Here is a 25,786-nt window from a genome sequence, read left to right on the forward strand (position 1 = left end):
AAGAAGGCCTCCTGGATGGCTTGGTAAATTAAGTGTCTGACTTTGGCTCAGGTCATGATCTCAGGTTCCTGGAATCAAGCCCTGCATGGGGCTCCCCATTTTGCAGGGAGTCTGCTTGTCCCTTTCTCTCTGACTCTCCCCCCGCTATCTTTCTCTCTCTTTCATATGTATAAATCTTAAAAGAGAAAAAGAAAGTGGAAAATGTCTAGAAAAATGTCCTCAAATATTCTCACTCTGAAAATATCTCAATAGATATTTATATCGCTTAAAAACAATACAGACAAAAATATATCCTATAGTTTTTTATTCCAAATGAGAAAGTGAAATGCCTTATATTGTTATTATATGTTGCATATTATGTTATATACATTTCTTTTTTTCAAAAGTCTTTCATCCTGTCTTAAGGAAGTAAGAATGATCTTAAACATTCTTTTTCTCTGCGCATAAATATGTATGCACGACTATAGAGTAAATATCTAGAAGTGAGTTTACTGAATATTGTTTTTTTTGAAAAGACCACTAAACCATCCACCTGAAGTTTATGACAACTTGCATGTTCATCAAAACATTGAAAGAATCAACTCTTCTTCCAAATTCCTATCCACATTAACTTATTTACAAACTTTTTCATCTTTACTTGCCATATGGAGAGAAATGGTATGTGTTTATTATGATTTGCATTTATTTCCTGATGAGTGATATTACAGATTTGTATGCTTATTGGCTATTTTATATATGCCAATTCTGCTACCAGTCTGACTTTCTCTTATTTCTAAGAGATGTTTTGTGTTAAAACAGTTTGCCATCTTTTTGTCATATGGTTGTCACTTTTTTTTTTTTCTTCCTGGTCTGTTAATAGTCCTTCAGCTTGGTTAATTATATTATCTCTATAAGAGATTTAAATTTTTATGTAATCAAATTTATCAATATTTCCTTTTCTGTCTTTGGTGTATGTAACATGCTTAGAACATCTTATTATCCTTTTCTAAGGCTGAAATCTCTAAATTAGAAATCTTTCTATCTTTGGCATTCTCAGAAATTAATACTAATAATGACGTATACTCTATATTACAAATATCCAGGTTACATCTACTTTTACTGTATTTCTGGAGTCCCTCCCATTCAAAATAATTGCTTTACCTGATCATGATAGTAATTCATGTAAAAAGCTTATAAACTTCAGAAAAAATTTAAAAAAATATATTCATAATATTATCTAATACTAAATCAGCCCCTAGTTAGTGTATTGTATTCATTTCCTCTGTTTAATCAGTTTGACTATATTTTTACCTTATTGTATTGTATGTATGTATTTTCTTATAAACTAATTTTTTTAATAGGACATATCTCATTTCACCTGAAGTTCCTTGGGAACACACTTTAATGGCCATATAAACACACCATTATATAGACATGCCATTAAGTTTTAAGCATGCTAATTCCAATTTGTTTGCTATTTTATTAAAAATTGTGTTGTGTATGTTTTTGCATAGTCCTCTGAATAAAAGTATCTTTATGAAAAATTATTAGATGTTGAATTCCTGGGTTAATTTATATGAATATATTTTCAGCTTTTTCCATATGTTACCAAATTGACCTCAAGAGATGTTTTAATGACTGTTTTCTCCTCAGATGTGTATGAGGTTTTACAATTAACTGCAACCTTGCCAACATTTGGTAGTGTTTCTTAAAGTTAATCTATAACAATACAAATCCTAGAAAATTTAATATACAAAGGATATTTAGTCTAATTATATGTTTCCAGAGAATATCTGCCCTTGTTATGTCTTGAATATTACTTAATTAGCCATAAGTTTTGCTAAGAATGATAACTTGATAGTGTGTTGGCTTAAAAAAAATATTGCCCAGTAGGGGCACATTGGTGGCTCAGTGGTTGAGCATCTGCCTTCGGCTCAGGTCATGATCCCAGAGTCCTGGGATCAAGTCCTGAATCAGGTTCCCTGCAGGGAGCCTGTCTCTCCCTCTGCCTATCTCTCTGTCTCTTTCTGTGTGTCTCTCATGAATAAATAAATAAAATCTTTAAAAATATATTACCCAATGAAAAGAAGGCCACATATGCCCTTTTGTTGCATATAAAACACACTATTATGAAACTCTAGACTATCAAACATGAAATGAAAAATTTTAAAGTCACTGGAAATAAAAGATCCACTACAAATTAATAATAATGGGGTTGAGAGCAGACTCCCAACCTTCTGCATGAAGGTCAGGAAACAGTAACATTATGCTTTTAACTTGTGAGAAAAATAACTGCCAGCTAGATGAACTACCATTGAACAAAAATTACAAAATAAAAGAAAAAACAAATGAGAGTTTATCCTTTTTCCAGAGAATTACCACAAAGGTATAATTCAAGAAGGAAAAAAAAAATAAAAAGAAAGAAACTCATTAGAAAAAACAGGAAAATAACAATTATGAGCAAAGGAATTAATAGTCATGTAGGGAAATCTATGTATAATTAACTGTATATATCAATATTAATAGCAGGAACTAGCAGAAGAGATTAAATTCAAGGTGGAGGTAAAATGAAGGACAACAGCAACATGCCATGTTGTGAGAAGAGCCACTGGGGTTAAACTAATCTAAATGCCAGATGTTATCAGAAGGGAGAGTGGAATTGTATATTTTCCTAGACATTACCACGCCAAATATTCATGTTAAAAATATACACATAAACATTAAAATCACATAAGGTATTGCTTCCAAACTAGTGAAAAGAAAGAGAAGGAATAAAAATTAATGAAAGAAATTCCATCAGTGAATACATATCCAGAAAGGAAAGGGCAGAAATGAAGCAATACTGACAATAGAACCACAAAACAGAGCAAAACTAAATCTGAAAATATTACTAATCAAAATAAGGTAGATGAAATCTACTCTTAACGGATAAAAGTACATACTTAATGTAAATGTGGGAACGTATACACATGTCTTTAAAAAGATGCCTCTGAACAATATAAAATTAAAATAGAAGATTACAAGCCAAAAAATGGGAAAATATAGTAAGCAGCTACGCATAAATGAGAGCAACATTAGACAAAATGAGGAAAAAAGCATTTTATAGTGACAAAGAACATCATTATGCATAATGAGAAAAGGAAGAATTCACCAGGAAGGTATATTTCTGCATCCTTGAAATGTGTAATGGCAAACACTATGCTCCCTGATATATTCCAGGCAAGCCCATAGGTACTCCACACACATTAACTTGCTCAGTACTTATTCAAACCAGACAGAAAGGTTCACTGTACACAGCAGAACACTGAGGTGGGTGAAAGTTGAAGTGTTCAATTGAGCTCACACATATATTTATGCTTGAATCCAATTAGGTACCCAGTAAGCCTGGCTGCAAAGCCCAGATTGGTGCAGAACATAAAATGAAGCTACTACAATTGCAGCAAGAAACTTTCACCTCGGCACCTGAAAGAATGTAGATTGAATCCAAGCATATGTGGAAATTTTAACACCTGATCAAATCTCAGGGCACAAAGAAAATGTCAAAATACTCAATAGTTTTGAGGAACCTGGCTGTCTCAGTGGTTGAGCATCTGCCTTTGGCTCAGGTTATTGTCCGGGGATCTGGGATCGAGCCCCAAGTCAGGCTCCCCAGGGAACCTGCTTCTCCCTCTGCCTATTTCTCTGTTTCTCTCTGTGTGTCTCTCATGAATAAATATATAAAAATTTTAAATAAAAACTAAATAGTTTAAAATCTATAAAGCATGTTCTCTATGTACCTAATTATCTAGAAAAAGAAATTATAGCTCCTAAAACATAATACATTGAGAAATGTTTAAATGATGAACATATACATACATACTTTAGATAAAATTACTTAAGAAGAAATCATCATAGAAATAATCTATATTGAAACAATAAAATGTTTTGTTTTTAACTTATTTAAAGATGTGGAATGAATTTAAAGCAGTCTTTCAAATAAAAATTATAACCTTAGATGTATCAGAATAAAGATAGAAAATCATTAATTTTATTTATTGCAGAGATAGAAGTATCCCCAAAGTAGGAAGAAAATCAAAAAGTATATTTGATGAAGCAGAAAATGAATTGAAATATAAAGAATAGGGATCCCTGGGTGGCGCAGCGGTTTGGCGCCTGCCTTTGGCCCGGGGCGCGATCCTGAGGACCCGGGATCGAATCCCACATCGGGCTCCCGGTGCATGGAGCCTGCTTCTCCCTCTGCCTGTGTCTCTGCCTCTCTCTCTTTCTCTCTCTGTGACTATCATAAATAAATAAAAATTAAAAAAAAAAGAAAGAAATATAAAGAATAATTGGCACCCTCAAAAATTAGTTGAAAAATAAAATAGAAAAATATATGGCAGAATTACAAAGGGAGGAAAAAAAGATTGAAAGTTCAATAAAATAACATTTAAATGAAGTAGGTAATATAACTACAGATAGCTTGTAAAATTATAAATGGGTGTTGTGAATAATTATAAACTATGAAAACTTGGGCAAAATGGACTTCTATAGAACAACCTAAATTATCAAAACATTTTTAAAAAGTTAAAATTCTGATAGGAATGGCAGACATTAAAGAGATCAGATTATTTTTTAAAAGGTTAGTAGGTTGATTTTACTCTAAGAAAAGAAATGCAAAAATACAAAATAAAGTGTTACTAAGCATGTTCTGTGAAGCAATCATAAAGTAAATATATCTTGACCCAAAAAAGTGAATATCAGGCAAGTATGTGTTAGTATTTGAAAATCGATTTATGCAATTTATCCCATAAACTGATTAAAAAGATTAAAAGTCCATGTGATCTTCTCTACACATTCAGAAAAGCACGTGATAATATTCAGTATGCCTATAAGATCTATTTACTTTTCCTAGCAGTTTGGAGATAGAAAATTTTCTCTTTAATCTGATAAGTAGCATTATCAAAAACTTGCAGAAAACGTAGCACTTTATAGGAAGCAGTAGAACATTCGCTTAAAGTTAGGTATATGACAAAGTTGCCACAACTTAGCACTGTCCTGCAGATATTATTTAAAACATCAAAACTTGGGAAAAAAGTAAAAGGTGTAAGAATTGGAAGCATGAATTAAAATTGTTAAAATAATATTATTCATGTAGAAGATCAACTATTATCTGCAGTATAACATAGCAGTTTAAATCTAATATTGACAGTTGCAAGAACAGTATATAAAAATCAATAGCAATCTTGTGTGCCATAAATAATCAGAAATTATAATTTAAAAAAAAATTGCCCAACCAATGCCCAAGATCATGGTTCCTAATACCATTCCCCAAGAAAAGGAGTCAGAGATCCTTGGGGTAATAGTTGATTCCAGGGCTGGGGAAGGAAATACACAACATAAGCCTGGAGCATCTTTTAATGCCAGAAAGTAAGAAAGTGCTCAAAACACAAAACAATGGAAATATCTCAATGGAACACAGGAGTCAGCCTGAAAGAATTTTCAATGGACAAAGCTGGAACAGTTTGAGCAACCAAAAAAAAATTAATAATAATAATAATAATAATAATAATAATAACATTAAATCATAACCTAAAGTATAAAATAAACCCAAGCTGATATAAATAATGGATACAAAAAAATATATAAATGTATGGGAGAAGAGACGAATCTCCCATACAGAAGAATTCCACATATTTATTGTAAGCATTCCCCCCACTCTACCCCCCCCCCAAAAAAAAACACACACAGCAGGAAAGGAAACTTAATTCCTTGCTCACTCCTAGAGTATGGAGATGTGCTTAGTGACCTACCTTCAAAGAGTAGGGTATGGAAAGGGGAAAAAAAGTAAGTTGACAGTGGGGAGACTTCAAAAACTTTACCTTAGGCAAGCCACTGAGGCTAACATCATCAGTGGTAAATCATTTTGATAGCATGATGATTCATAATAGTTGATAGCATTTGAGACTAGCATTTTATTTCTGTGGTCTTTCATGAGAAAAATGTAAGCTTAGTTTCATCGAGGGACATTCAAAAACACAACTGACCAATTCTCAAAACTGCCAACGTCATCATAATTAAAATCTGACAAACTGTCAGAGACCAAATGAAGCTAAAGAAACATGAAGACAAAATGTAATCATTCAATATGGGATCATGGAACAGGAAAAGGACATTAGAGAAAAACTGGTGAAGTCTGAAGAAACTGCAGTGTTCAGTTACCGGAACATAGCAATGTTGTTTTCTTGTGACAGCTGTAGGAAGATATCAGCAGGAGAAAGGAGGAGGTAAGGAGTATATGGGAACTGTTGGTAATATCTTTGTCACTTTCCTATAAATCTAAAACTATTCTACTACAAAATGAGATTTTTTTCAATAATTTGTTAAAGGAGGAAATTGTTTAGAAAAAGACACCTAAGATACAAGAAACTAAGAGTAAATCTAATGAAAGAGGCATAGCTATAATAAAAAAAAATTTTGAGCCACATAAAACTTGAATAATGGGGAAGTTTATTATTTTGATGGACAAGTAAATATTGTAAAACTTCAACAATCCCTAAATTAATTTATATGAAGGGTGACAAAACTGTGACCCATAAGTCAAACCCAGCCCATGGCCTGTTTTTATACTGCCCCATAAGCTAGAGTTTGATTGGGGTTATGTTTTTTGAATTTTTAAGGATTCAGAGAGGAGGCAGGGAGGATGGAAAATATCAGAGAAAGAGAAAGGAAGTAATGAAGGAAGAAAGGAAGGAAGAAAGGATTTACAGTAGGGCTTACAAAGTTTAGAATAGGGATGCCTGAGTGGCTCAGCGGTTTAGCACCTGCCTTCAGCCCAGGGAGTGATTCTGGAGTCCTGGGATCGAGTCCCACATCAGGCTCCCTACGTGGAGCCTGCTTCTCCCTCTGTCTGTGTCTCTGCCTCTTTCTCTGTGTTTCTCATGAATAAATAAAAATAAAATTAAAAAAAAGTTTAAAATATTTACTATTTGTCCCTTTACAGGAAAAGTTTATAATAGTGATAACAGTATTTACTATGTATAGAGTACTTATCAAGCATTGGGCAATTTTCTAAGGACTTGCTTATTCTTTTTTTCCTCCCACAAACACTCCATAAAACAATAACCATGTTTTCCCATTTTACAGAGAGAAGAACCAAGGCACAGGGTCAGATAGTTACTTGCCTAGAATCCCAGAGCTAGTAAGCCGTGGAGCATAGATTCTGGCTCAAGCTGCTTCCCTCTAGTGTTCAAATATTTGTAAGCATTGATTGGAATGATCACACCAACTTTAGGATAGCGGTTATATTTGGGGTTGGACAAAGGGAAAAGCTTGGAGGCTAGAGGTTTAGCTCTAAATACAATGTGATTTTTGTTTCTTGTTTTTTTTTTCCTTACTAATATTGTTATATCCTTTCTTCCAGTGAGAGCAGAAGGCAGCTGTAGCAAAATATAAACAAATTCTGTTTCCTGTAACATCTACATTTATTTTAAAAAAATTAAGATTCCTCTTGAGTTTGAAAGGTGGCCATTTGGAATTTGTAGTTTGAATTATCATTGAGTGGTGGGGTTTGGAGATAGAAAACATACAGGGTGGAAAGAAAAGTGAATGAATGTAGGAGACGTAGAATTTGTTAAAAAAAAAAAAAAGATTGGACTAAGATTTAGAAGAAAATTGGGAAATAAGGAACCTAGGCAGCTTAAAAGATTTAGAATAAACTGAGGAAACTGATGAGAGATCAGTTGGATCATGCAATAATCTCCAGAAGAAATTCTCAGAATTAAAAATTTATAATGGAAAAAGAAAATTAATAATTTCTTCCCTTTCTCTAAAGGAAACTAGAAAGTTTTTCTCTCCAAAATGACTTCGGAACTTAAAATTTATAGCAACTAGATCAAGCAGGGCTACAGTCACAGAATGTTTGATACTGCATTTACAAACTAGAAATAGATAAATCTTTGGGACCAGATGGTCCCTAATAAAGAGTTTTGAATGCAATTAAGATTGACATTAAAGCTTCATAATAAAAATAAATAGCCATTGTGAGTAGTCACTCCATTAGGACCATTTCAGCCCAGGGAGTGAACTGTCATCTCCCCCAAAAGTCCCACTATGGACCCTAGAATTATCATCTGATAAATTTTCTTCCAGATTAGAAAATACAATAAAATCTGTACAAATATGTTGGTTTCACTCACATTTAAATAAATACTTTTAAGAAAAGTAATAGAGAAAATTTTTTTGTTTGTATGTTTGTTTGAAGAAGCCATGTCTGTCTAATATGGAAACTGTAGAGAAATTAGGTTTTAGTGCCTGGATTTTTCTTATAACATCTTTGTAAATTATGGAAAGAGTAAGTTCCTACCTAATTCCCTGCAAGTCAGTTCCCTCTTTTCATGCACAGTGTATTTATTTCCATTTGCTCTGAAATTCTTTCTTAGCCCCTTGATCTCACATTTCATCCAAGCTCGGTTACTTTTATTATTATTTTTTATTTTTTTTTAATTTTTATTTATTTATGATAGTCACGCACACAGAGAGAAAGAGAGAGAGGCAGATGGAGAAGCAGGCTCCATGCACCAGGAGCCCGACGTGGGATTCGATCCCAGGTCTCCAGGATCGCGCCCTGGGCCAAAGGCAGGCGCTAGACCACTGCGCCACCCAGGGATCCCATCGTTTACTTTTAACTTCAGTCTTGTCTTCCCTGTGAATTTCTCCAGCATCACATCTTCACGTAATCTTCTGAGTGTGCCAAATTTCCTAACATTGTCTATTTTATTCAGCAGCAGAAACTCTGGATAGGTAGGATGTGGACATGGACCTGTCTGCTAGCTTCAGGTCTCAGCACATGGAATAGTTTGTGTTGAAACTCCCCGTCCAGTTTTTCAGTTCTAGCAAGGCTTTGCCTTGTTTGACTCTGTAATTCACCAAGCTCATCTCCATTTTCCACTATCTAGACAATTTTGTAGTACTGTCAACTAGTGGACACATTAAGCAAACAATGTCGATTTTACATTGTGCAGTGACTCTGGCGGTTTCCATTCCTGCCTACACTCTTCTGGAACTGTGTTAAGAACAGTGTTCCCCTCAAAGGGCACTTCCACCTCTATTCCCACTCCATTCCCATTATGTTTCCTAGACAGGTATTTTCTGTGAGTTGTATATCTGAATATTGCTTTAAAGATGAAAGAGAGGACAATAAAAGTAATGAAATCCAAATAAGGTCTATAGTGTAGTTAATAGTATGGTATCAAGTTCACTTCCTGATTTTGATACTATGCGCTTAGATGTTTTCACTGAAGGAGGCTACCTGCAGGTACCTGGGAACACTCCATACTACATTTACAACCTCTTATGAATCTCATATTTTTCAAAATAAAAACTGGTAAAAGTCAGGAGGAGAGGATGTGAGGCAATGAGTATTCCATGGACCTCCAAATACAGTACCAATGTTGTAGAAGGACAGCGGTTCAGTTCCAGGTTGTGTTTTGTACAAGCCTTGGATTTCTGAGTCTGGAGACAGAGATTGAAGACAAATTCTTTTCTAACATTTTTTTTTTTCCACAAGTGAGTTTTATTTCAGAAAGCAAATCCTGGTTGTCTAATGCAAATAAATATTCAATAGATTGTTTTCTTCCACAATCTCTTTATTACTCTTAAAGTTAATGAATTATATCCAAAGATCCTTGTTATAAGTTGTCCATCAGCCTAAGTTTTAGCAGTTTAAATGACTCTTCATTTTTTATTCTCTATCTACCTAGTTTTGTTCGTTTTAATTTTAAATTTCATTTATTTTGTTTTATATGCCTATTTGTGTTTGAGGACTAGGGAAAGTTGCACAAGGGTCTAAAAGAAGATAGCTTTCAAGCAAAAAGTGCCCCCAATCTGGTTGATATTCCTTATAAGCCTTTTTAGTAAGCTTTTTTTCTTTCTTCCAGAAATCATTAAGTTTATTTCTGTCAGCAAGTAAATTGTGTTTGACCAGCTGCTCTATTGCACTCATTTCCAGAAAGAATTGAATTTGTTTCTGAACTCTGAACTCACAAGGGCTAAACTTGGCAGAATGTGTTTCTTCATCCCACCCCAAAAGACCAAGCACACAGTTATTTAATATAATGTGATTTCAACTGCTGGTTTAAAACAAAATGGAGGATTACAGCAACTATAGTAGTATATTTCCCAAGAAGCATCATTTTTTTTGTGTCTTACAGAGTGAAGAAAGCACTATTAATGCTGAAATATTATTTGCAATTTATTCTTCTTTATTGGATCAATACTGATATATGTGAGATTCTTTACCAGACCTCAATGCCTAGTAACCTTTCAGCAGTATATAATGAAATGACTATGTGTGATTTATGATTTATAATTAAGGGCTTTGAAAATCACCATTATTCCTAAAATTTGTAGTCAGGTTCATTGTGTCTATTAAGAATACAATAGGATTCTTCAAATATGCTACAGTGCACTGCATCTCTGTAACTCCCCACTGAATAAAATGGCTACACTATAGAGAACATTCAGTAGACTTTTCTTTTATTAATAAGAATATAAATAAATAAAAGGCAACCTCTTAAGCACCAATTGTCTATGGCATTGCTACATGCATTGGGACAGCTTTTGTCCCAGATTATATTTTCCAGGGTGTTTCTATAATAGAGAGCCTTGGAAAATAGAGATAGATTTTCCTTTTAGGACCAAGGGCACATTTGTTCCTGACCAGAATAACAAAGATAGTGTCTTCTTCCTGCACAAAGCTGAACAAATCTGCTGGCAGCCTAATGTAATATTGGGGTTTTTCTAAATGTGATTGGTTCCTTAGCTGTAACATAAGTCCGCTATGTGCACAATATCCTCTTAGCCATATGCATCACCTCTGTAAGGACTTGGGGATGCAGGGAACCAAAGTAAATGTAAAGCTCACACTTCTTGCTGTACCATGAATCATAATATCCTCTGTCTCCTACCCATGAGTTTTGTCTTTTGCCAGTATGTATAAAACTGTGTCAAACTAACTTTCTAGCTTTCAAGTGGAGTAAAAGCTTCCCCTCAAGGCTGTTGACATAACCATTTAGAATGGAGCACAATATGACTTGGTGAGTAGCTAGGGAGACCATGAAGCAAAGGGAAGGTCTATAGAATTTGCAGGATTAAACTGGTTCTTGCAGGTTCAAGGTATGTAAAAGAAACATTGGCTGATGTAGTTAGGTCTTAGACCAGGACTGACAGGAGAATCTCAAAAACACAAAAGTGTGATTTAGAGCAACTGGAAGGTCAGTTCATCCCATGTGATTGGAGAAAAAAAGAAGGGATAGCAGTAGAAAGTTTAATAGATAAAAAGGTAGAAAGTTGAGGGAAATCAAACCTGGTGGCCACAATTTTCTAAGTAGTCAGGCTATCTGCTGAGAGAGGGAGTGGGAATTGTATATAGTTTGAGAAAAAAGGATGGTTCTGAAGTAATCAATAAGAATGGGAAAAGTAGCTGACTAAAGACAGGTAAAGGGATTGATAGGTGGTGCTATGGGCTCACCTGAGTTCAGAAAATATAAATCTGTCCAGTCTTATTCAATTTTTAAAAAGATTTTATTTATTTATTCATCGGAGACACACACACACAGAGGCAGAGACATAGGCAGAGGGGAAGCAGGCTCCTAGCAGGGAGCCCAATGTGGGACTCGATCCCAGACTCCAGGATCACGCTCTGAGCCAAAGGTAGACGCTCAACCTCTGAGCCACTGAGGCGTCCCAAATCTGTACAGTTTTAAATACACACTGTGACAAAATGGTCTCTGGCAGAATCAGACACGCAGTAATATCCATTTTTGTTTATCTTGGGATGAACCCTAAAGTTACAAGCCTATCCCAGCTCTTAACTAATTTTACATCCAGAAGTATAGCTGACCATTGGGATGATGGATAATAATGTCCCTTCAACAGAAGACTCACGTTTTGATTCTCTAGTAAAAGTTGAAACTAATATACATCTTCTAATACCTCTTACTACATGATACAGTCCTCTCCATCCAACTAATCATGTAACAGACTAAATCCACCTTGTCGCAAAATCATGTATTAATGTGGTGCCTTGGACATGTGACTAGATCTAATTTGCATGGATGCCTTAGTTCTTTTTATTATTGAGGTCTAGTCATACCATGTTACCAAGGAACTGTGACTGATGGGGAACATCAATGAAGCACTTGGCAAATGCATGTCAGAGAAATTCTTAATAAAAATAAATCCTCTGACAAGACAAGAGCACTTAAGTCTGATGGTGACATTTTAGTTTACAGAAAAAAGCCAGTGTTCTCTGCTTCATTTTCAGGGTCTGAATGGTTTTAATCATGCTGCTTGGCAGATAGCTGCATCAATCCATCTCATCGTATCTAAATTCTGCCATCTCCGGCTAGTCATTCATAGACATATTTTTGAACTTCAAAAACAAATCAACCCCCTTTTTATTTTTCATTTTTGTTCAGCTGCCATAGAAAAATTCTCCCATTTACAGTTTGAATATGAATGGAGCCCCTTAGTAATGAAATAATGCTTTCTATGTCCCCCATGTTAGAGACCTAAAAATTACTCTCAAATCAACCTTATGTTAAGATTGAGTCTTCAGGAAGTAGAATTGTTAAGTTCAATTGTTAAGTAGAATTGGTAATAGTAATACTTTGACTTGGAAACTTGATGGGCTATGTATCTACAGTCTTACATCAAGATTTTTTCCATTTTCTGATCCCTCTTCTCTGCTTTCTCAAGTCAAACCCAACACAGCGTCTTCCCTTGCTTTTTCCCAGGCCTGAATTTAGATTAGCCTTAGTGGGGAGCAGATCACTCTTGAAATGCCTTATACTTTGCCTATTTGTAAATAATTGTTGGCCTGAAATCAGACTCACAATCTCATGGTTCCCTCAAATCCAGTCTGTTCAACTATTCCTGGTAACTTGCTTTCATTGATCAGAAAATTTTGGGGATAACCTCAGTTTTAGTCTTTTCCTGGGATTCTTCAATCTTGTGCACACAGCTCTGCCTCAATATCCTTAATCTCTGTTCTTTTCTTGGAGCTCAACCCATAGTAAATTAAAAATAAAATTAACCAAGGACAATACCTTATTTATTCCTTTATCCTCAGCTTAGTACAGAGACTTTCACCTTGAAAATATTATAGCATTATAGAAATATGACATGTTTTCAATTCACATAAACCATATTGATTTTAATTCAGGCTCTATTACTTTGATTGAACTCATTGAACCAAAGTCTCCTCATCTGTATAGCTTATTATGAGGATTAAATAAAAGCTATGCAAGCTCGCTTATGTTTTTTAAAAGGTAGTTTATGTTTAAGGATTCAAGGGTAGTTCATAGCAACCCAAGGGCAAAGGTAAAAAAAGGTCTTAGAACAAGACCATTTGTGAATGCCACCATGAATTTCATTTTCCTTCCCTTAACTGGTTGATGGCATATCTGCTATTTTCTTTATTTCTTGAATCCAGTTCTTTTTCCTCTCTAAAACACATGATAGAAATAAGTGAATCACTTAGAGAAAAAATAATCCTTCCCTCCTTCAGTTCAAGCTCCAAATAATTTGGAAAAAGACCTATTGCCCTAGGTTGGTCATCTGCCCACACCTGTTCCTGGGTGAGAGGGAGTAGTGAATATTGGCAGGGTCATACAATAGACAGCTATTTTTTTAAAAAAAACATCATTGGGAACATATGAATCAGAAGGCAATCTAAATTAAGGTAAAGGAAGCAATATTTTCCAAATACAGAATTTGTGAATTAAAACACAGATTATAGAACAATATTGTCTAATGGAGCTCTGTATGATGATGGACAACATCGCCTAAAGCATAGATATTGCAAACAAAGAAATAATATTTAATTTAATTAATTTAAATTTACATAGCCCTAAATGGCTGGTGACTACTCTATTGGACCTCACAGCTGTAAATCATGTAATCAACAACTAGAACCTGTTAGTATGAGGTAATCTATAATGATTTAATGGATATGTAAATGAATCCCTTCCAATCTAGACCAGTCTAGACCTGGAAGGCACACTTACCTGTCATCTCATATTATTCATTTCTTCAGTGTTAATATTTTCTATAATTCCTCCTGTTCTTTGGATACCTGTAAGGAGAGGTAGCCTGGGAAGGACATGTTAGCATTTTTCTGACTCAGTAAACCTAGCTAAAGTGTGCACTGAAAGTCACTGAGCTTCTATGGGTAAGGAAGTTGCCAGAAGTTGGATAGAGGAGTAGGAAAGGAGGAGAAGAGCAGGCACATTAATAATCTTCATCTGCTGCAAAATTTCACATGAGATGTATCCTGTTCAGAAGTCCTTTAGACAAGTTGTTCAATCCCAAACAGGTTACAACCTTAAGTAGAAAATGAGCTACACACTCAAAATGAATCATCCTCTCATGTACCTGTCCCGTGGTAGTAGCTAGAGTTGCAATCTAGACAGCTCCTGCTTTCATATGGCTTATTGTCTAGTAAGTGACAGACACAAAATCATCAAAGAATGACACCAACAAGTGCAAGGCCACAGAAACCTATGTGTTAATGCAGAGGAGCACTGACCTATTTTAGAAGGAGTAGAAGGCTTCTCTGTGAAAGTACCTTTTCAGCTGAGAGCTGCAAAGGATTATATCTTTATGTAAGAGTGATTAGTATTCATTAATAATGGGGAGGAGGAAGAGCAAAGAATAGGCATGTGACTAGATTTGTTATTTTTAAAAGGTCACTTTGTAATTTTCCTAGACAGATGAGAGGGGGAGAAGCTAAGTAGCTGAATGACCTAGGCAAAGATGGTAATTTGACTTAAGATGTTGATAGAGATAGAGATTGATGCAGAGAAGAATGATAATAGTAAGTACAATTCTTGAGACTGGAGAGAATATTGGATATGAAAGATAAGTACAAGCTAAACAACATTGATGACTCTTCTGTGCATGGATGGTGGTACTTTTCATTAAGATAGGGGACACTGGAGGGACGCCTGGGTGGCTCAGTGATTGAGCGTCTGCCTTTGGCTCAGGGTGTGATCCCAGGGTCCTGGGATTGGGTCCACATCAGGCTCCCTGCAGGGAGCCTGCTTCTCCCTCTGCCTATGTCTCTGCCTCTCTTTCTCTCTCTCTCTGTCTCTCAAGAATAAATAAATTTATTTAAAAAAAATAAGGGATACTGGAAATGGACAAAGTTTGAGAGAAATAAGAAGGATCACTGATTACTTTTTTTTTTTTTTTTTTGTGAGATTGGCCTCTGAGACACCCAAGTAGAGATTCCAGATAGATTGTTGATAAAATCGCGTGAAGCTTTTAGGACGGGTCAGGGATAATGATATAAATTTCTGAATCATCTACTTATTTAGGGGTAAACAAAGCTTGGGGTAGATAGGAGAAAATCCAGGGTGCGAATATAAAGGAGGTACAGGAAGCCACGCAGGGATAGGTCTTGAAAGATATGAATAGTTAATCACGGGGCAGAAGATAATACAGATACTATGGCTGCAAAGGCAGAGAAGAAGTAACAAGAAAACAACAACAACAACAAGTAACTAGAAAAATTGAAGGGAGAAGATATGTCTTGGAAGCCAGGAAAAAGCATGTTTCCAAGAAGAGTGAATGATCAATTGAGGTGAATCTAACTAGGAATTAAGTTAACTTCAGTGCTATGAAATGATCTAGGGACCTCAGTAAGAGCTGTTGTGCTGGAGGACAGTATAAAAAGCCAGATTAATTGGGGTGAATTGGGGGGTAGGGAAGGTTAAACAACAGAGGTAGAAATTATGACCAATATTTTAACAAAGTTGGCTGTGAAGAGGAAATTCACTATATTTTTAATTTAACTTTTAAAGAGATATATCAATCAATCTGGCACATTTTATTTCATATCTATATGAAATTGTTCTCTTTCTCTGTCTCTGTCTCTGTCTCTCTCTCTCTCTCTCTCTCTCTCTATATATATATATATATATATATGGGTCAGGGATATATATACTATATATATAGTCTATATATATATATATACACACACATATATATAGTCAAATTGTTCCATCAAGTAGAATTTATTATTTAGATTTTTTTAAAATTGAGAAAATGAAGATGCAAATAAATATGTCCACAATCCCAAATTCTAACACATTTTATTTGTATGTATTAAAGGGTAATATTTATACTACAGTTCAATTGAACAATGCAGGGTTCAGAGGTGGTAACTTCTACACAGTTGGAACAATGCAGGGTTCAGAGGTGGTAACTTCTACACAGTTGGAAATCTGCATATTACTTTTAACTCCCCCAAAACTTAACTACTTATATCCTACTACTGTTGACTAGAAGACTTACTGATAATATAAATAGTCAAGCAATACATATTTTTTAAAGATTTTATTTACTTATTCATTAGAGACACAGAGAGAAAGAGGGAGAAGCAGGCTCCATGCAGGGAGCCCGACGTGGAACCGGATTCCGGGTCTCCAGGATCACGCCCTGGGCTCAAGGCGGCGCTAAACTGCCAAACCACACTGGCTGCCCCAGCATCACATATTTTGTATAGTATTCTATACTATATTCTTTAAAAAGTAAGCTAGAGAAAAGAAAATATTATTAAGAAGACATAAGGAAGAGAAAACACATTTGCAAGTACTATACTATATTTATGCCAGGAAAAAACCACCCATGCATAGACCACACAGTTCAAACCTATTTTGTTCAAGGGTCAACTATATTCATAAAGTAAGTCAAGCAAATTCTCATTATTTACCTTCCATCTATGTAAGTGGAAGTCTAACAACTTACTTTAGAGACATGCCAAAACTTTAATTACTTACATTTGTGAAAAAACCTGTGTCAAGAGAAAAATCATAACTGCTTTTTTGATTGCTTGATTACTAAATGACTTCTTAGTTTATTCATAATTTTTTCATGTTGTTAAAAAAATACTATTTCACAGAGCAGAACACAACCTTATAGGAGGTAATTAAGAATTATATTCTGGAAATATGCCTGAATTTTGTGATATTTGGTAAGTAAGTGATAACAAGACTGTTTTCATTGACTATGTAGCATTTCTCTAAGCCCATAAATATTCAATAAACCTGTTCTTGGTAAATTTAATTCTACTTAAGACTTTTGAATATGAGTAAAAATATAGATCTGCCCACTTGCAAAAAGAGAATATGTTACTCTTTCTTTTTTCTTTTAAAGATTTTAGTTTAAAAAAAAAAAGATTTTTTAGTTCATATATCTCCTCAGTGTTCAACTTCCACCTTGAAAATAGAGGCAGTAGTTTGAACCCTGAAAGAGTTGATAGAATCCATAAAAGTGAAATCCTTCTCACCAGAAAGATCAATATTGGTTTAAAAGTTTGAAAAAAAAAAGAGTTTGATTTAAATAAATGTTGTTTCTTTATCTGCTAAGAGGTAGGATTATATGATTTTGGGGGATTTGCTCTACTCTGGTGAATATAAAAGCAGTGATTTTCCCACACAGAAATTACTACAATGATAATAACAAAAATAATAGAGGTGGTTCTGGTTATCATGGTGATTCTATGACTTCGAGACTCATTTTATATTCCTCCCTTACTGTAAAGACAACTATTTATCAGGACGGGTTTAGTTATTCTGCTGTCTTCCATCCAGGGATACAGGCTGTGCTAGAGGCTATTAACTCACTAAGGGTGGCAAGCTGCTGGGAGATGGGGGTATAGTTAAAGGATGGGGTGCAAGGACATCATAGGAATTACAGAAGAAGTAATAGGAATTCAGATGGCTCTATGAATTCAGAAAGCAGTCTCCCTAATTTTATTATAGCTGCTAAGCTAGGGTTGTCCCTTTAAAATATATTTAGGTGGAGATTTTGTCTATAAGTTGACATTTTGTCCTCTGCTGGTAATTCCTCCTTTCTTGTTTGGATTTAAATCTACAATTTCCTCTAATTCTTTTAGTCCTTTAAAAAGGAACCAATTTTGTAGCTTTCTCTAAATACAGCGCCTATATATAGCAGTAGTTTGAAGACTCAATTTTTAGATGAATTTTAAACAAATGTGTGCTGAAGAGCAGAAGGTAAACATTCTTATGTTCAGAAGCCACTCATCCTGCTACAGTGTGGCAGGTGTGCTGATGTTGAATGCAAATAAATGTTCATGAAAACACAAAAAGGTAAACAAAATCTTTTCTTCCCCTAGCCATCCATGGCATTCTCTGCTTCTAAGTGTATATAGTTTATGGGAGAGCCTTTGCCAATAAAAATTACCCTTTGAGGTTCAAATTTAGGTATGTTTAGAGGGGACACATGTAGCTTATTAATCTTTAGTAACTTTGTAACTTTGTAACTGTGGTAAATGTATCAATCATATGTAGAATTATATATCTCTTATAATTGAAGCTTCCCATTATACCAAGAAGTACTCTATTTAAATTTTTTAGAGTTTCTTTTCATTTGAGAATTCAAGAGAGTTATATAATACGTTTAGTTAAAATTCCGAAGCATTCTTCCTAATACCTTCTTCAAAAGGAGGAGATAAATCTCATATATGCATTTTATGTTCAGTTAGATCTGTGGTTTACACATAGGAGATGAGATTATTTATGGTACATTCTCCCATTTTTATTGAGGACCTGATGTTAATGAGACAGCATTTTGAGGAGTACATTCATTAGTCATTTACTATTTATGTCACAATTTTGAGTCAGAATGGAATTTCAGCCTGGATGCAAAGCTCAGTAAACCATATCAGGATGACAAGACACAGAATTCATGAAATTGCACATGGCCCTGATTCCTAAAAGGACATAAGGGAAATTACCACCACTACTCCTATTCAGTGAGATGACAGTAATAATACCTGGCTTTGTTAGATTCCATCTCACTGCTGTCATTAGGGACAGTGCTGGAGTCTGTGTCGGTTCAGGACGATACAGTGTATTCTTAGGAGTACATTTTACTTTTGCTTTTGCTTCTCTATACTTTTAAGTTTCATTATTTTTCTTCCTTGCCTCCCACTTCTGTTTTTCTTTCCAATATTCAGTCCCAAGGACTAAAAATATGTGGATAATCCATGACAGCTACATAAGATGAAATTTAGAAGCATAGTATAATTTCTTTTTATTATGAACCAAGGTAAAGTTTACTGTGGATGTTAAATATGGACATGTATAAATTCTACAGGGACAAAATAGAATGGGGTTAATATGGATTCTGGGAACAAACTACATGGATTCAAATCCTCTCTTTGCCTCTTCCTACTTACTGACTTTGGACAGTTATTCATCCTCTTAGTTCTTCAGTATTCTCATTTGTAAACTGATGGGCAGTAACAGTGCCCATATGGACTCTTATGAAGATCCTTTGTGATATACATTAAAAAGTTGCTAAAATTTTCACACTTCTTAAATTAAGAAATATGCTAATATTAACTATGGACCAGCTTTGTTTACCAACAGTTTTAATCCTACTAGGGTCTGTTTTGTCTTAAGAAATCTATAAATCAGACACTTAACAGGTTCAGTTGTTTGGTGGTTATGGACAAAGGAATAACAAAGGAGTAGCCATAATCTTCCATCTTAGGATCCTGATGCCAAGGCAGAACCAGTGATACTATTCTCACAACTGATCAAATTTTACTTTTCATAAAATGAGCTCTTCTGGGATAACAACTGACTTAAGTCAGTCCCTATATTACTGTTCATGGGGAATAAGAAGGATAGAGTTTTGATGGTTAAGACTATGAACTCTGAAAACAACCTGCCTGGAATGAAATTGAAGAAATGCTACTTTTGGCAATTTAACTAAACTTCTTGGCCTCAGTTTTCTTATTTGTGAAATACCAATGGCTGTAGGGACAGAAATGGGGAAAGAAGGATGAGTTCAACCAATAAAGAGGTAAAATATGTGATGTTGGTATGGAATGGTCCCTATAGGACACCCAGACTTAGACTTCTGTCATCAATCTTAAGTTTATAAGCTGTTGCCAGTCTGTGTGTGTATGTGTGTGTGTGTGTGTGTGTGTGTGTTTGCATTTTTCTTTTATAGTTAGTTTAATGGATAGTTTGAAGGTATATCAGACATAATTAGTCCTCTAAAAAGACAAATGTTATGTCTTCTAGATTATTCTTTCAAATACTTTATCTGTGAAAGGAATCTATAGAACCATAGGTAATGGAAGATATGGATTTGAGGAAACATTTTCTTTTAAGATGAACTAAAATTGAAGATTATCATTTATCTAAGATAATAAGCCCAAAAAGAAAAAGGAAAAAAGAGAGATGGAAAGAATGGTGATTCAAATAGCACAGTTGCTCAAAAAGTAACAGGAAAAGAAAGCTGGATAAAAGGATAAGTTTTAGTTTAGACAGAAAACTTCTTCCACTAAAATGAGAAGCAAGAATGAAGGAAAGCACCTTTTGATTCATTTGACACTGGTAAAAAAAAAGGAAGTTTAGAAAGTTCTTGCCCCCCACCCCCTTTGTCTCCAGTGAAAAAGGAAAGATCATTTGCTGAGAGGAGGGAGAAGATGAGGCATATGGCACTGGAGGAAGGAAGTCAATATTTAGAAAAATTCCTGAAAGAGTTCATAGATAACTTACTAGGAACATATTGAGGAAGATCTGGCAGTCTAAGATCTGGATGAATTTTGATATTTCATGAGGCTATAACAAGACTGGGATACATTCCTTATGGATTGTCAACTCTTTAGGACTGATAACAGAGAAGCTACATGGTTGGATGCCTGGGACCAAAGGTAGGTAACTAAACAAGAAAGTTAAGTTCATGGGTGAGATACCAGTGAAAATTGTGGCACATGTGAAGGATTCTGAGGGAAATATTGAGGGAATAATTAATGGATTGGGGAGATTACTGTAGGAAGTGCAATATAACTTTAAAAAATAGATAATAGGATGAGAGTATGCTGAATGGATCAATGTGTCCTATTAAATGTTAACATGCCCAATTTATTTGTTTAATTTCATTCAGTCTATCTGGTTACATTAGGAATGCCTTGGACTATTGGAGAGTCTGGAACTTGAAGTCCCAGTTCTGCTCTGCTCTTGTCTAGCATGGGAATGTTATGGAAGTCATTTTACTGTGTTTGGCTAATATATCCATAAATTATAGATAATTTATGTTTTAGTAGGCATTCAGTTCATATCAAGTGAATAAAGTAAATAGAATCATTGGAGTGTAAGGATAAAATTGATATGAGTTATAACACAATTATAAAACACTACATTTCCATTTCTCAGATATGTAAACATATATCTTGTTTTTTAAAAAAGAGTACAGAGAAGAATTCATATTCTATTGTAGTAACTAGATTGGAGCTTTTTTTTTTTTGGTTGGGGCGTATAAAAAATTTTACATCAGTAATTTCTTCTTTAACTAACTTAAATTGCACATAATATATTTCAAGTTAATGTACCTTGTTGAATAGAAGTACAAGAGAATATGTAAAGCAAATATAATGTGCCAGATACTTTGCATATCTTATCTTTCTCCCTTAATCTGCACAACCATAATTTGAGGGAATTATAATTGTCCCATTTTATAGTTGAAAAAAATGAAAAATAATGCAGTTGTATATAGAGTGATAGATCCAGGATTCAAACCTCGGACTATGAAAGATATGTGCTCAAAATCTCGGCAATCCCTACTGCTACATTGCTGTTAGTCTGCAAAGAGATTCAACAGGTTTGTTAGTGATAATACAATTTAAAGCAGTCTATTTTATAAGACCTAAACATACTATGTTGTATAAACCTTCACATTCTTCTCTAATTAGAAAAATGCTCAACCAGAACAATGAGACATTGAAAGAACTGGGGGAATATGAGGTGGTAATTTTCTTCTTAACTATAGTAGTTAACCTAACGTAGCACTGATTAAAATAGAATGAAAAATTCAAAAGGAGACCCCAAAGTTTTCAAGAGTTTTATATATGCCATTTTATATGAGAAGACAGATGACTGATTATATAAAAAAAAATATTTAAATAATTTCATTAGAGTGGGGGAGGGGAACTAAACGTCCCCTGACTCAGACAACAAAAATGAATTTTATTGGATTAAAAGGTTAAAGTTGAAAAACAAAAGTTATAATTACAAACAAGGGCAATAGTTACCTGATTTTAGGCTACAAAAGTTTTAGGATTAAATCCAAATGTAAAATAATAAAAATTTGATGTATGTATTACATAAGATTTAACAAAAGCATCAACAATTAAGGTAATAAACTACTAAAATTTTGGAATTAAATGAAAATAAAGGACTAGTATAACTAAAACTAAAATATGAAATGCTGTCATCAATCAATTAGAAAAAGTTGAACAATCTAATAGGGAAAGGGAATTCGGAGAAGTAATTCACATGTATGCTAAAAGATTATTAACCACAGTATATAGTTGACCCTTGAAAAATGTGGGGTTTTTTAAATTTATTTTTTATTGGTGTTCAATTTACCAACATACAGAATAACCCCCAGTGCCCGTCACCCATTTACTCCCATCCCTCACCCTCCTCCCCTTCCACCACCCCTAGTTCGTTTCCCAGAGTTAGCAGTCTTTACGTTCTGTCTCCCTTTCTGATATTTCCCACACATTTCTTCTCCCTTCCCTTATTTTCCCTTTCACTATTATTTATATTCCCCAAATGAATGAGAACATACAATGTTTGTCCTTCTCCGACTGACTTACTTCACTCAGCATAATACCCTCCAGTTCCATCCACGTTGAAGCAAATGGTGGGTATTTGTCATTTCTAATGGCTGAGTAATATTCCATTGTATACATAGACCACATCTTCTTTACCCATTCATCTTTCGATGGACACTGAAGCTCCTTCCACAGTTTGGCTATCGTGGCCATTGCTGCTAGAAACATCGGGGTGCAGGTGTCCTGGCGTTTCATTGCATCTGTATCTTTGGGGTAAATCCCCAACACTGCAATTTCTGGGTCGTAGGGCAGGTCTATTTTTAACTCTTTGAGGAACCTCCATACAGTTTTCCAGAGTGGCTGCACTAGTTCACATTCCCACCAACAGTGTAAGAGGGTTCCCTTTTCTCCGCATCCTCTCCAACATTTGTGGTTTCTTGCCTTGTTAATTTTCCCCATTCTCACTGGTGTGAGGTGGTATCTCATTGTGGTTTTGATTTGTATTTCCCTAATGGCAAGTGATGCAGAGCATTCACAACATCTCCAAAGAAACGAGAGCTTTAAATGATACACTGGACCAGATGGATTTCACAGATATCTACAGAACTTTACATCCAAACTCAACTGAATACACATTCTTCTCAAGTGCACATGGAACTTTCTCCAGAATAGACCACATACTGGGTCACAAATCGGGTCTGAACCGAAACCAAAAGATTGGGATCGTCCCCTGCATATTCTCAGACCATAATGCCTTGAAATTAGAACTAAATCACAACAAGAAGTTTGGAAGGACCTCAAACACATGGAGGTTAAGGACTGTCCTGCTAAAAGATGAAAGGGTCAACCAGGAAATTAAGGAAGAATTAAAAAGATTCATGGAAACTAATGAGAATGAAGATACAACCGTTCAAAATCTTTGGGATGCAGAAAAATGTGGGTTTGAACTTACTTCATAGATCCATTTATATGCAGATTTTTTTCAGTAAATACAGTCTAGTACTATAAACTATTTTCTCTTCCTTATGATTTTTCTTAATGACATTTTTTCTCTAGCTTACTTTATTGTAAGAATGCTGTATATAGTACATATAACATACAAAATATGTTAATCGATTATGTATTTATTGGTAGAGCTTCCTGTCAACAATAGCTATCAGAAGTAAGTTTTGGAGAGTCAAAAGTTATGTACAGATTTTCAACTATAGAGGGTTCTGCATCCCTAACCCTTGCAGTGTTTAACAGTCAACTGTATATTAAATATTTGTACACTTTTAGTAATGAAAGACATTTTTAAATTGACAAAAATTACAAAGTTGGTAATAAATGTTAACAAAGCCACAAGGCAGTGGACAATCTCATGTATCACCATTAGTTATAGATACTAGAAAAATCTCAGGAAGAAAATTTATCAGTGTGCACTAAAGCTTCATATTCTTTAACATAGTAATTCAACATCTAGAATTATCTCATTGAAAAATATTCTTAGATGTGAAACAATTACATATGGAAATGAATACTTTTGAAAACTGAAAATAACCACAGAGTAGTTTTTTTTTTTTTTTTCCTGGCATAAAACATCATCTTTTAGGGGGAAGGTTAAGGAAATGATTTCAGTTTATATTAAGTGGTAGAAAAAAATCTGATGCTAAAGCAGTATATAAAGTATGATCCTATTTTTGTCTAAAATATTATGTATTCCAACTTACCAATTATAAACTTAGAAAAAACTATAGGAAGGAAGTACATTAAAATAACAGTCTGAGTGATGAGTTAATTTTTTCATTTATTTTTCACCCCTCTTCTTAAGTCCTCATAATAAACATTCATTAATTTTAAGATGAGGTATGCATCTGTGCTATAATCATTACAAATTAGAAGATTTTTTTCAAACTAGAAGATTTTTTAAAGATAATATTGTGTGATGCATTAAATCATATGCCATCTTCTTTATCTTACAGTTATATAAATTTTAGTCAAGTTTCTAAGTTTGCTGTGGTGACATGCTGCCTATTAATTGTCTTTTGTCTTCTTAACACCTAACCCATCTCCAGGAATAGCGCAAACAATCAAATTTGGTTTGGCAAATGAATGAAGTGCATATTTATATGCATTACTCTGGGGAAGGTTTGAAGCAGACATTAAGCCTAACTAGATATTTTCCATTTAATTAGTATTCAGGAGGATCAGGAATATTGTGGAAGGATTTTCTTAAGCAATGATTAAAATACCAATGTGAAATTGAATATGCTATGATTCTTGATTTTCTATAGAATATTCCAGCTGTGCTAATTTAAAATGTGTTGTGGGAAATAAGAAAAGGTCAGTATCATCTTTGTTCATTTTGCTACACTACAGTGACACTTTTTGTAAAAGGATGGTCTTAGTTTTCATTTTGTTTTTCTTCTTTAAAAACTTGAAATTAGCCTTCACTTCCACTATCTAAACAAAAGTAAAATCAACCTAAACATTTTGAAGTTAGAGAAAAAGAATATGAATGTAATGCCTACGTATAATAAAATATCTCTGGCAAAACACAATCTGATTCTAGTTCATAATCATATAACAGATTATAACATCTATGAACCAAAGGCACTAAAAATTGTAGTGTTTCCTACTTTCATATTTAGGTCCTTCCATTTCAGTTTCTACATTTCCTAGTGTTACTACATCTAAACTATGTATCATGATATAAATAAAAGTATTTTTAAAAGAAAATAGTGGGACAACTGGGTGGTTCAGCAGTTGAGCATCTGGCTTCAGCTCAGGGCGTGATCCCAGAGTTCTGGGATAGAGTCCCACATCGGGCTCCTTGCAGGGAGCATATTTCTCCCTCTGCCTATGTCTCTACCTCTCTCTCTCTGTATCTCTCATGAATAAATAAATAAAATCTTTAAAAAAATAAAAATAAAAAATAAAATAGTTTGAATTTCATTTTTTACATGTGTGTTCAAACTAGTACTTAATTTTAAATTTGGCATTTTATAATACTTAACTTACATGTTGTATAATCCAGAATTATAGAATAAAAATAGTCAGGGATTTTAACTATTTAAAAAGAGTAATAAAGAAATATGTGTAATATTAATTCTACTTGTTTTGATCTGTTTGATATTACCAATTAGGCCCCTAACTGAAATTCTTGCAATTATGTGTAATATTAATTCT

At 34.3% G+C, this 25,786-nt stretch overlaps 1 protein-coding gene and 1 long non-coding RNA gene across 7 annotated transcripts in view; one reads left to right on the forward strand and one right to left on the reverse strand.

Annotated features, from left to right (window-relative positions):
- The window catches only part of LRRTM4 (leucine rich repeat transmembrane neuronal 4), a 706,237-nt gene that overhangs the window by 143,436 nt on the left and 537,015 nt on the right, over positions 1 to 25,786 (forward strand). The gene's annotated exons all lie outside the window — the stretch shown is intronic.
- LOC102153465 overlaps positions 1 to 25,786 on the reverse strand; it is a 111,964-nt gene that overhangs the window by 9,104 nt on the left and 77,074 nt on the right. For 2 of the 5 annotated variants that reach the window (XR_005372520.1, XR_005372521.1), the window contains exon 5: positions 14,025 to 14,092. The exons of 2 other annotated variants lie outside the window; for them this stretch is intronic. This is a non-coding gene — a long non-coding RNA (uncharacterized LOC102153465). Of the gene's footprint in view, positions 1 to 14,024; positions 14,093 to 16,402; positions 16,556 to 21,578; positions 21,642 to 25,786 lie in introns of those variants that run through there. One more of the 5 variants, XR_005372519.1, reaches the window with a different exon arrangement.

Source organism: Canis lupus, chromosome 17 (assembly GCF_011100685.1).
Source record: "Canis lupus familiaris isolate Mischka breed German Shepherd chromosome 17, alternate assembly UU_Cfam_GSD_1.0, whole genome shotgun sequence".
NCBI lineage: Eukaryota > Metazoa > Chordata > Mammalia > Carnivora > Canidae > Canis > Canis lupus.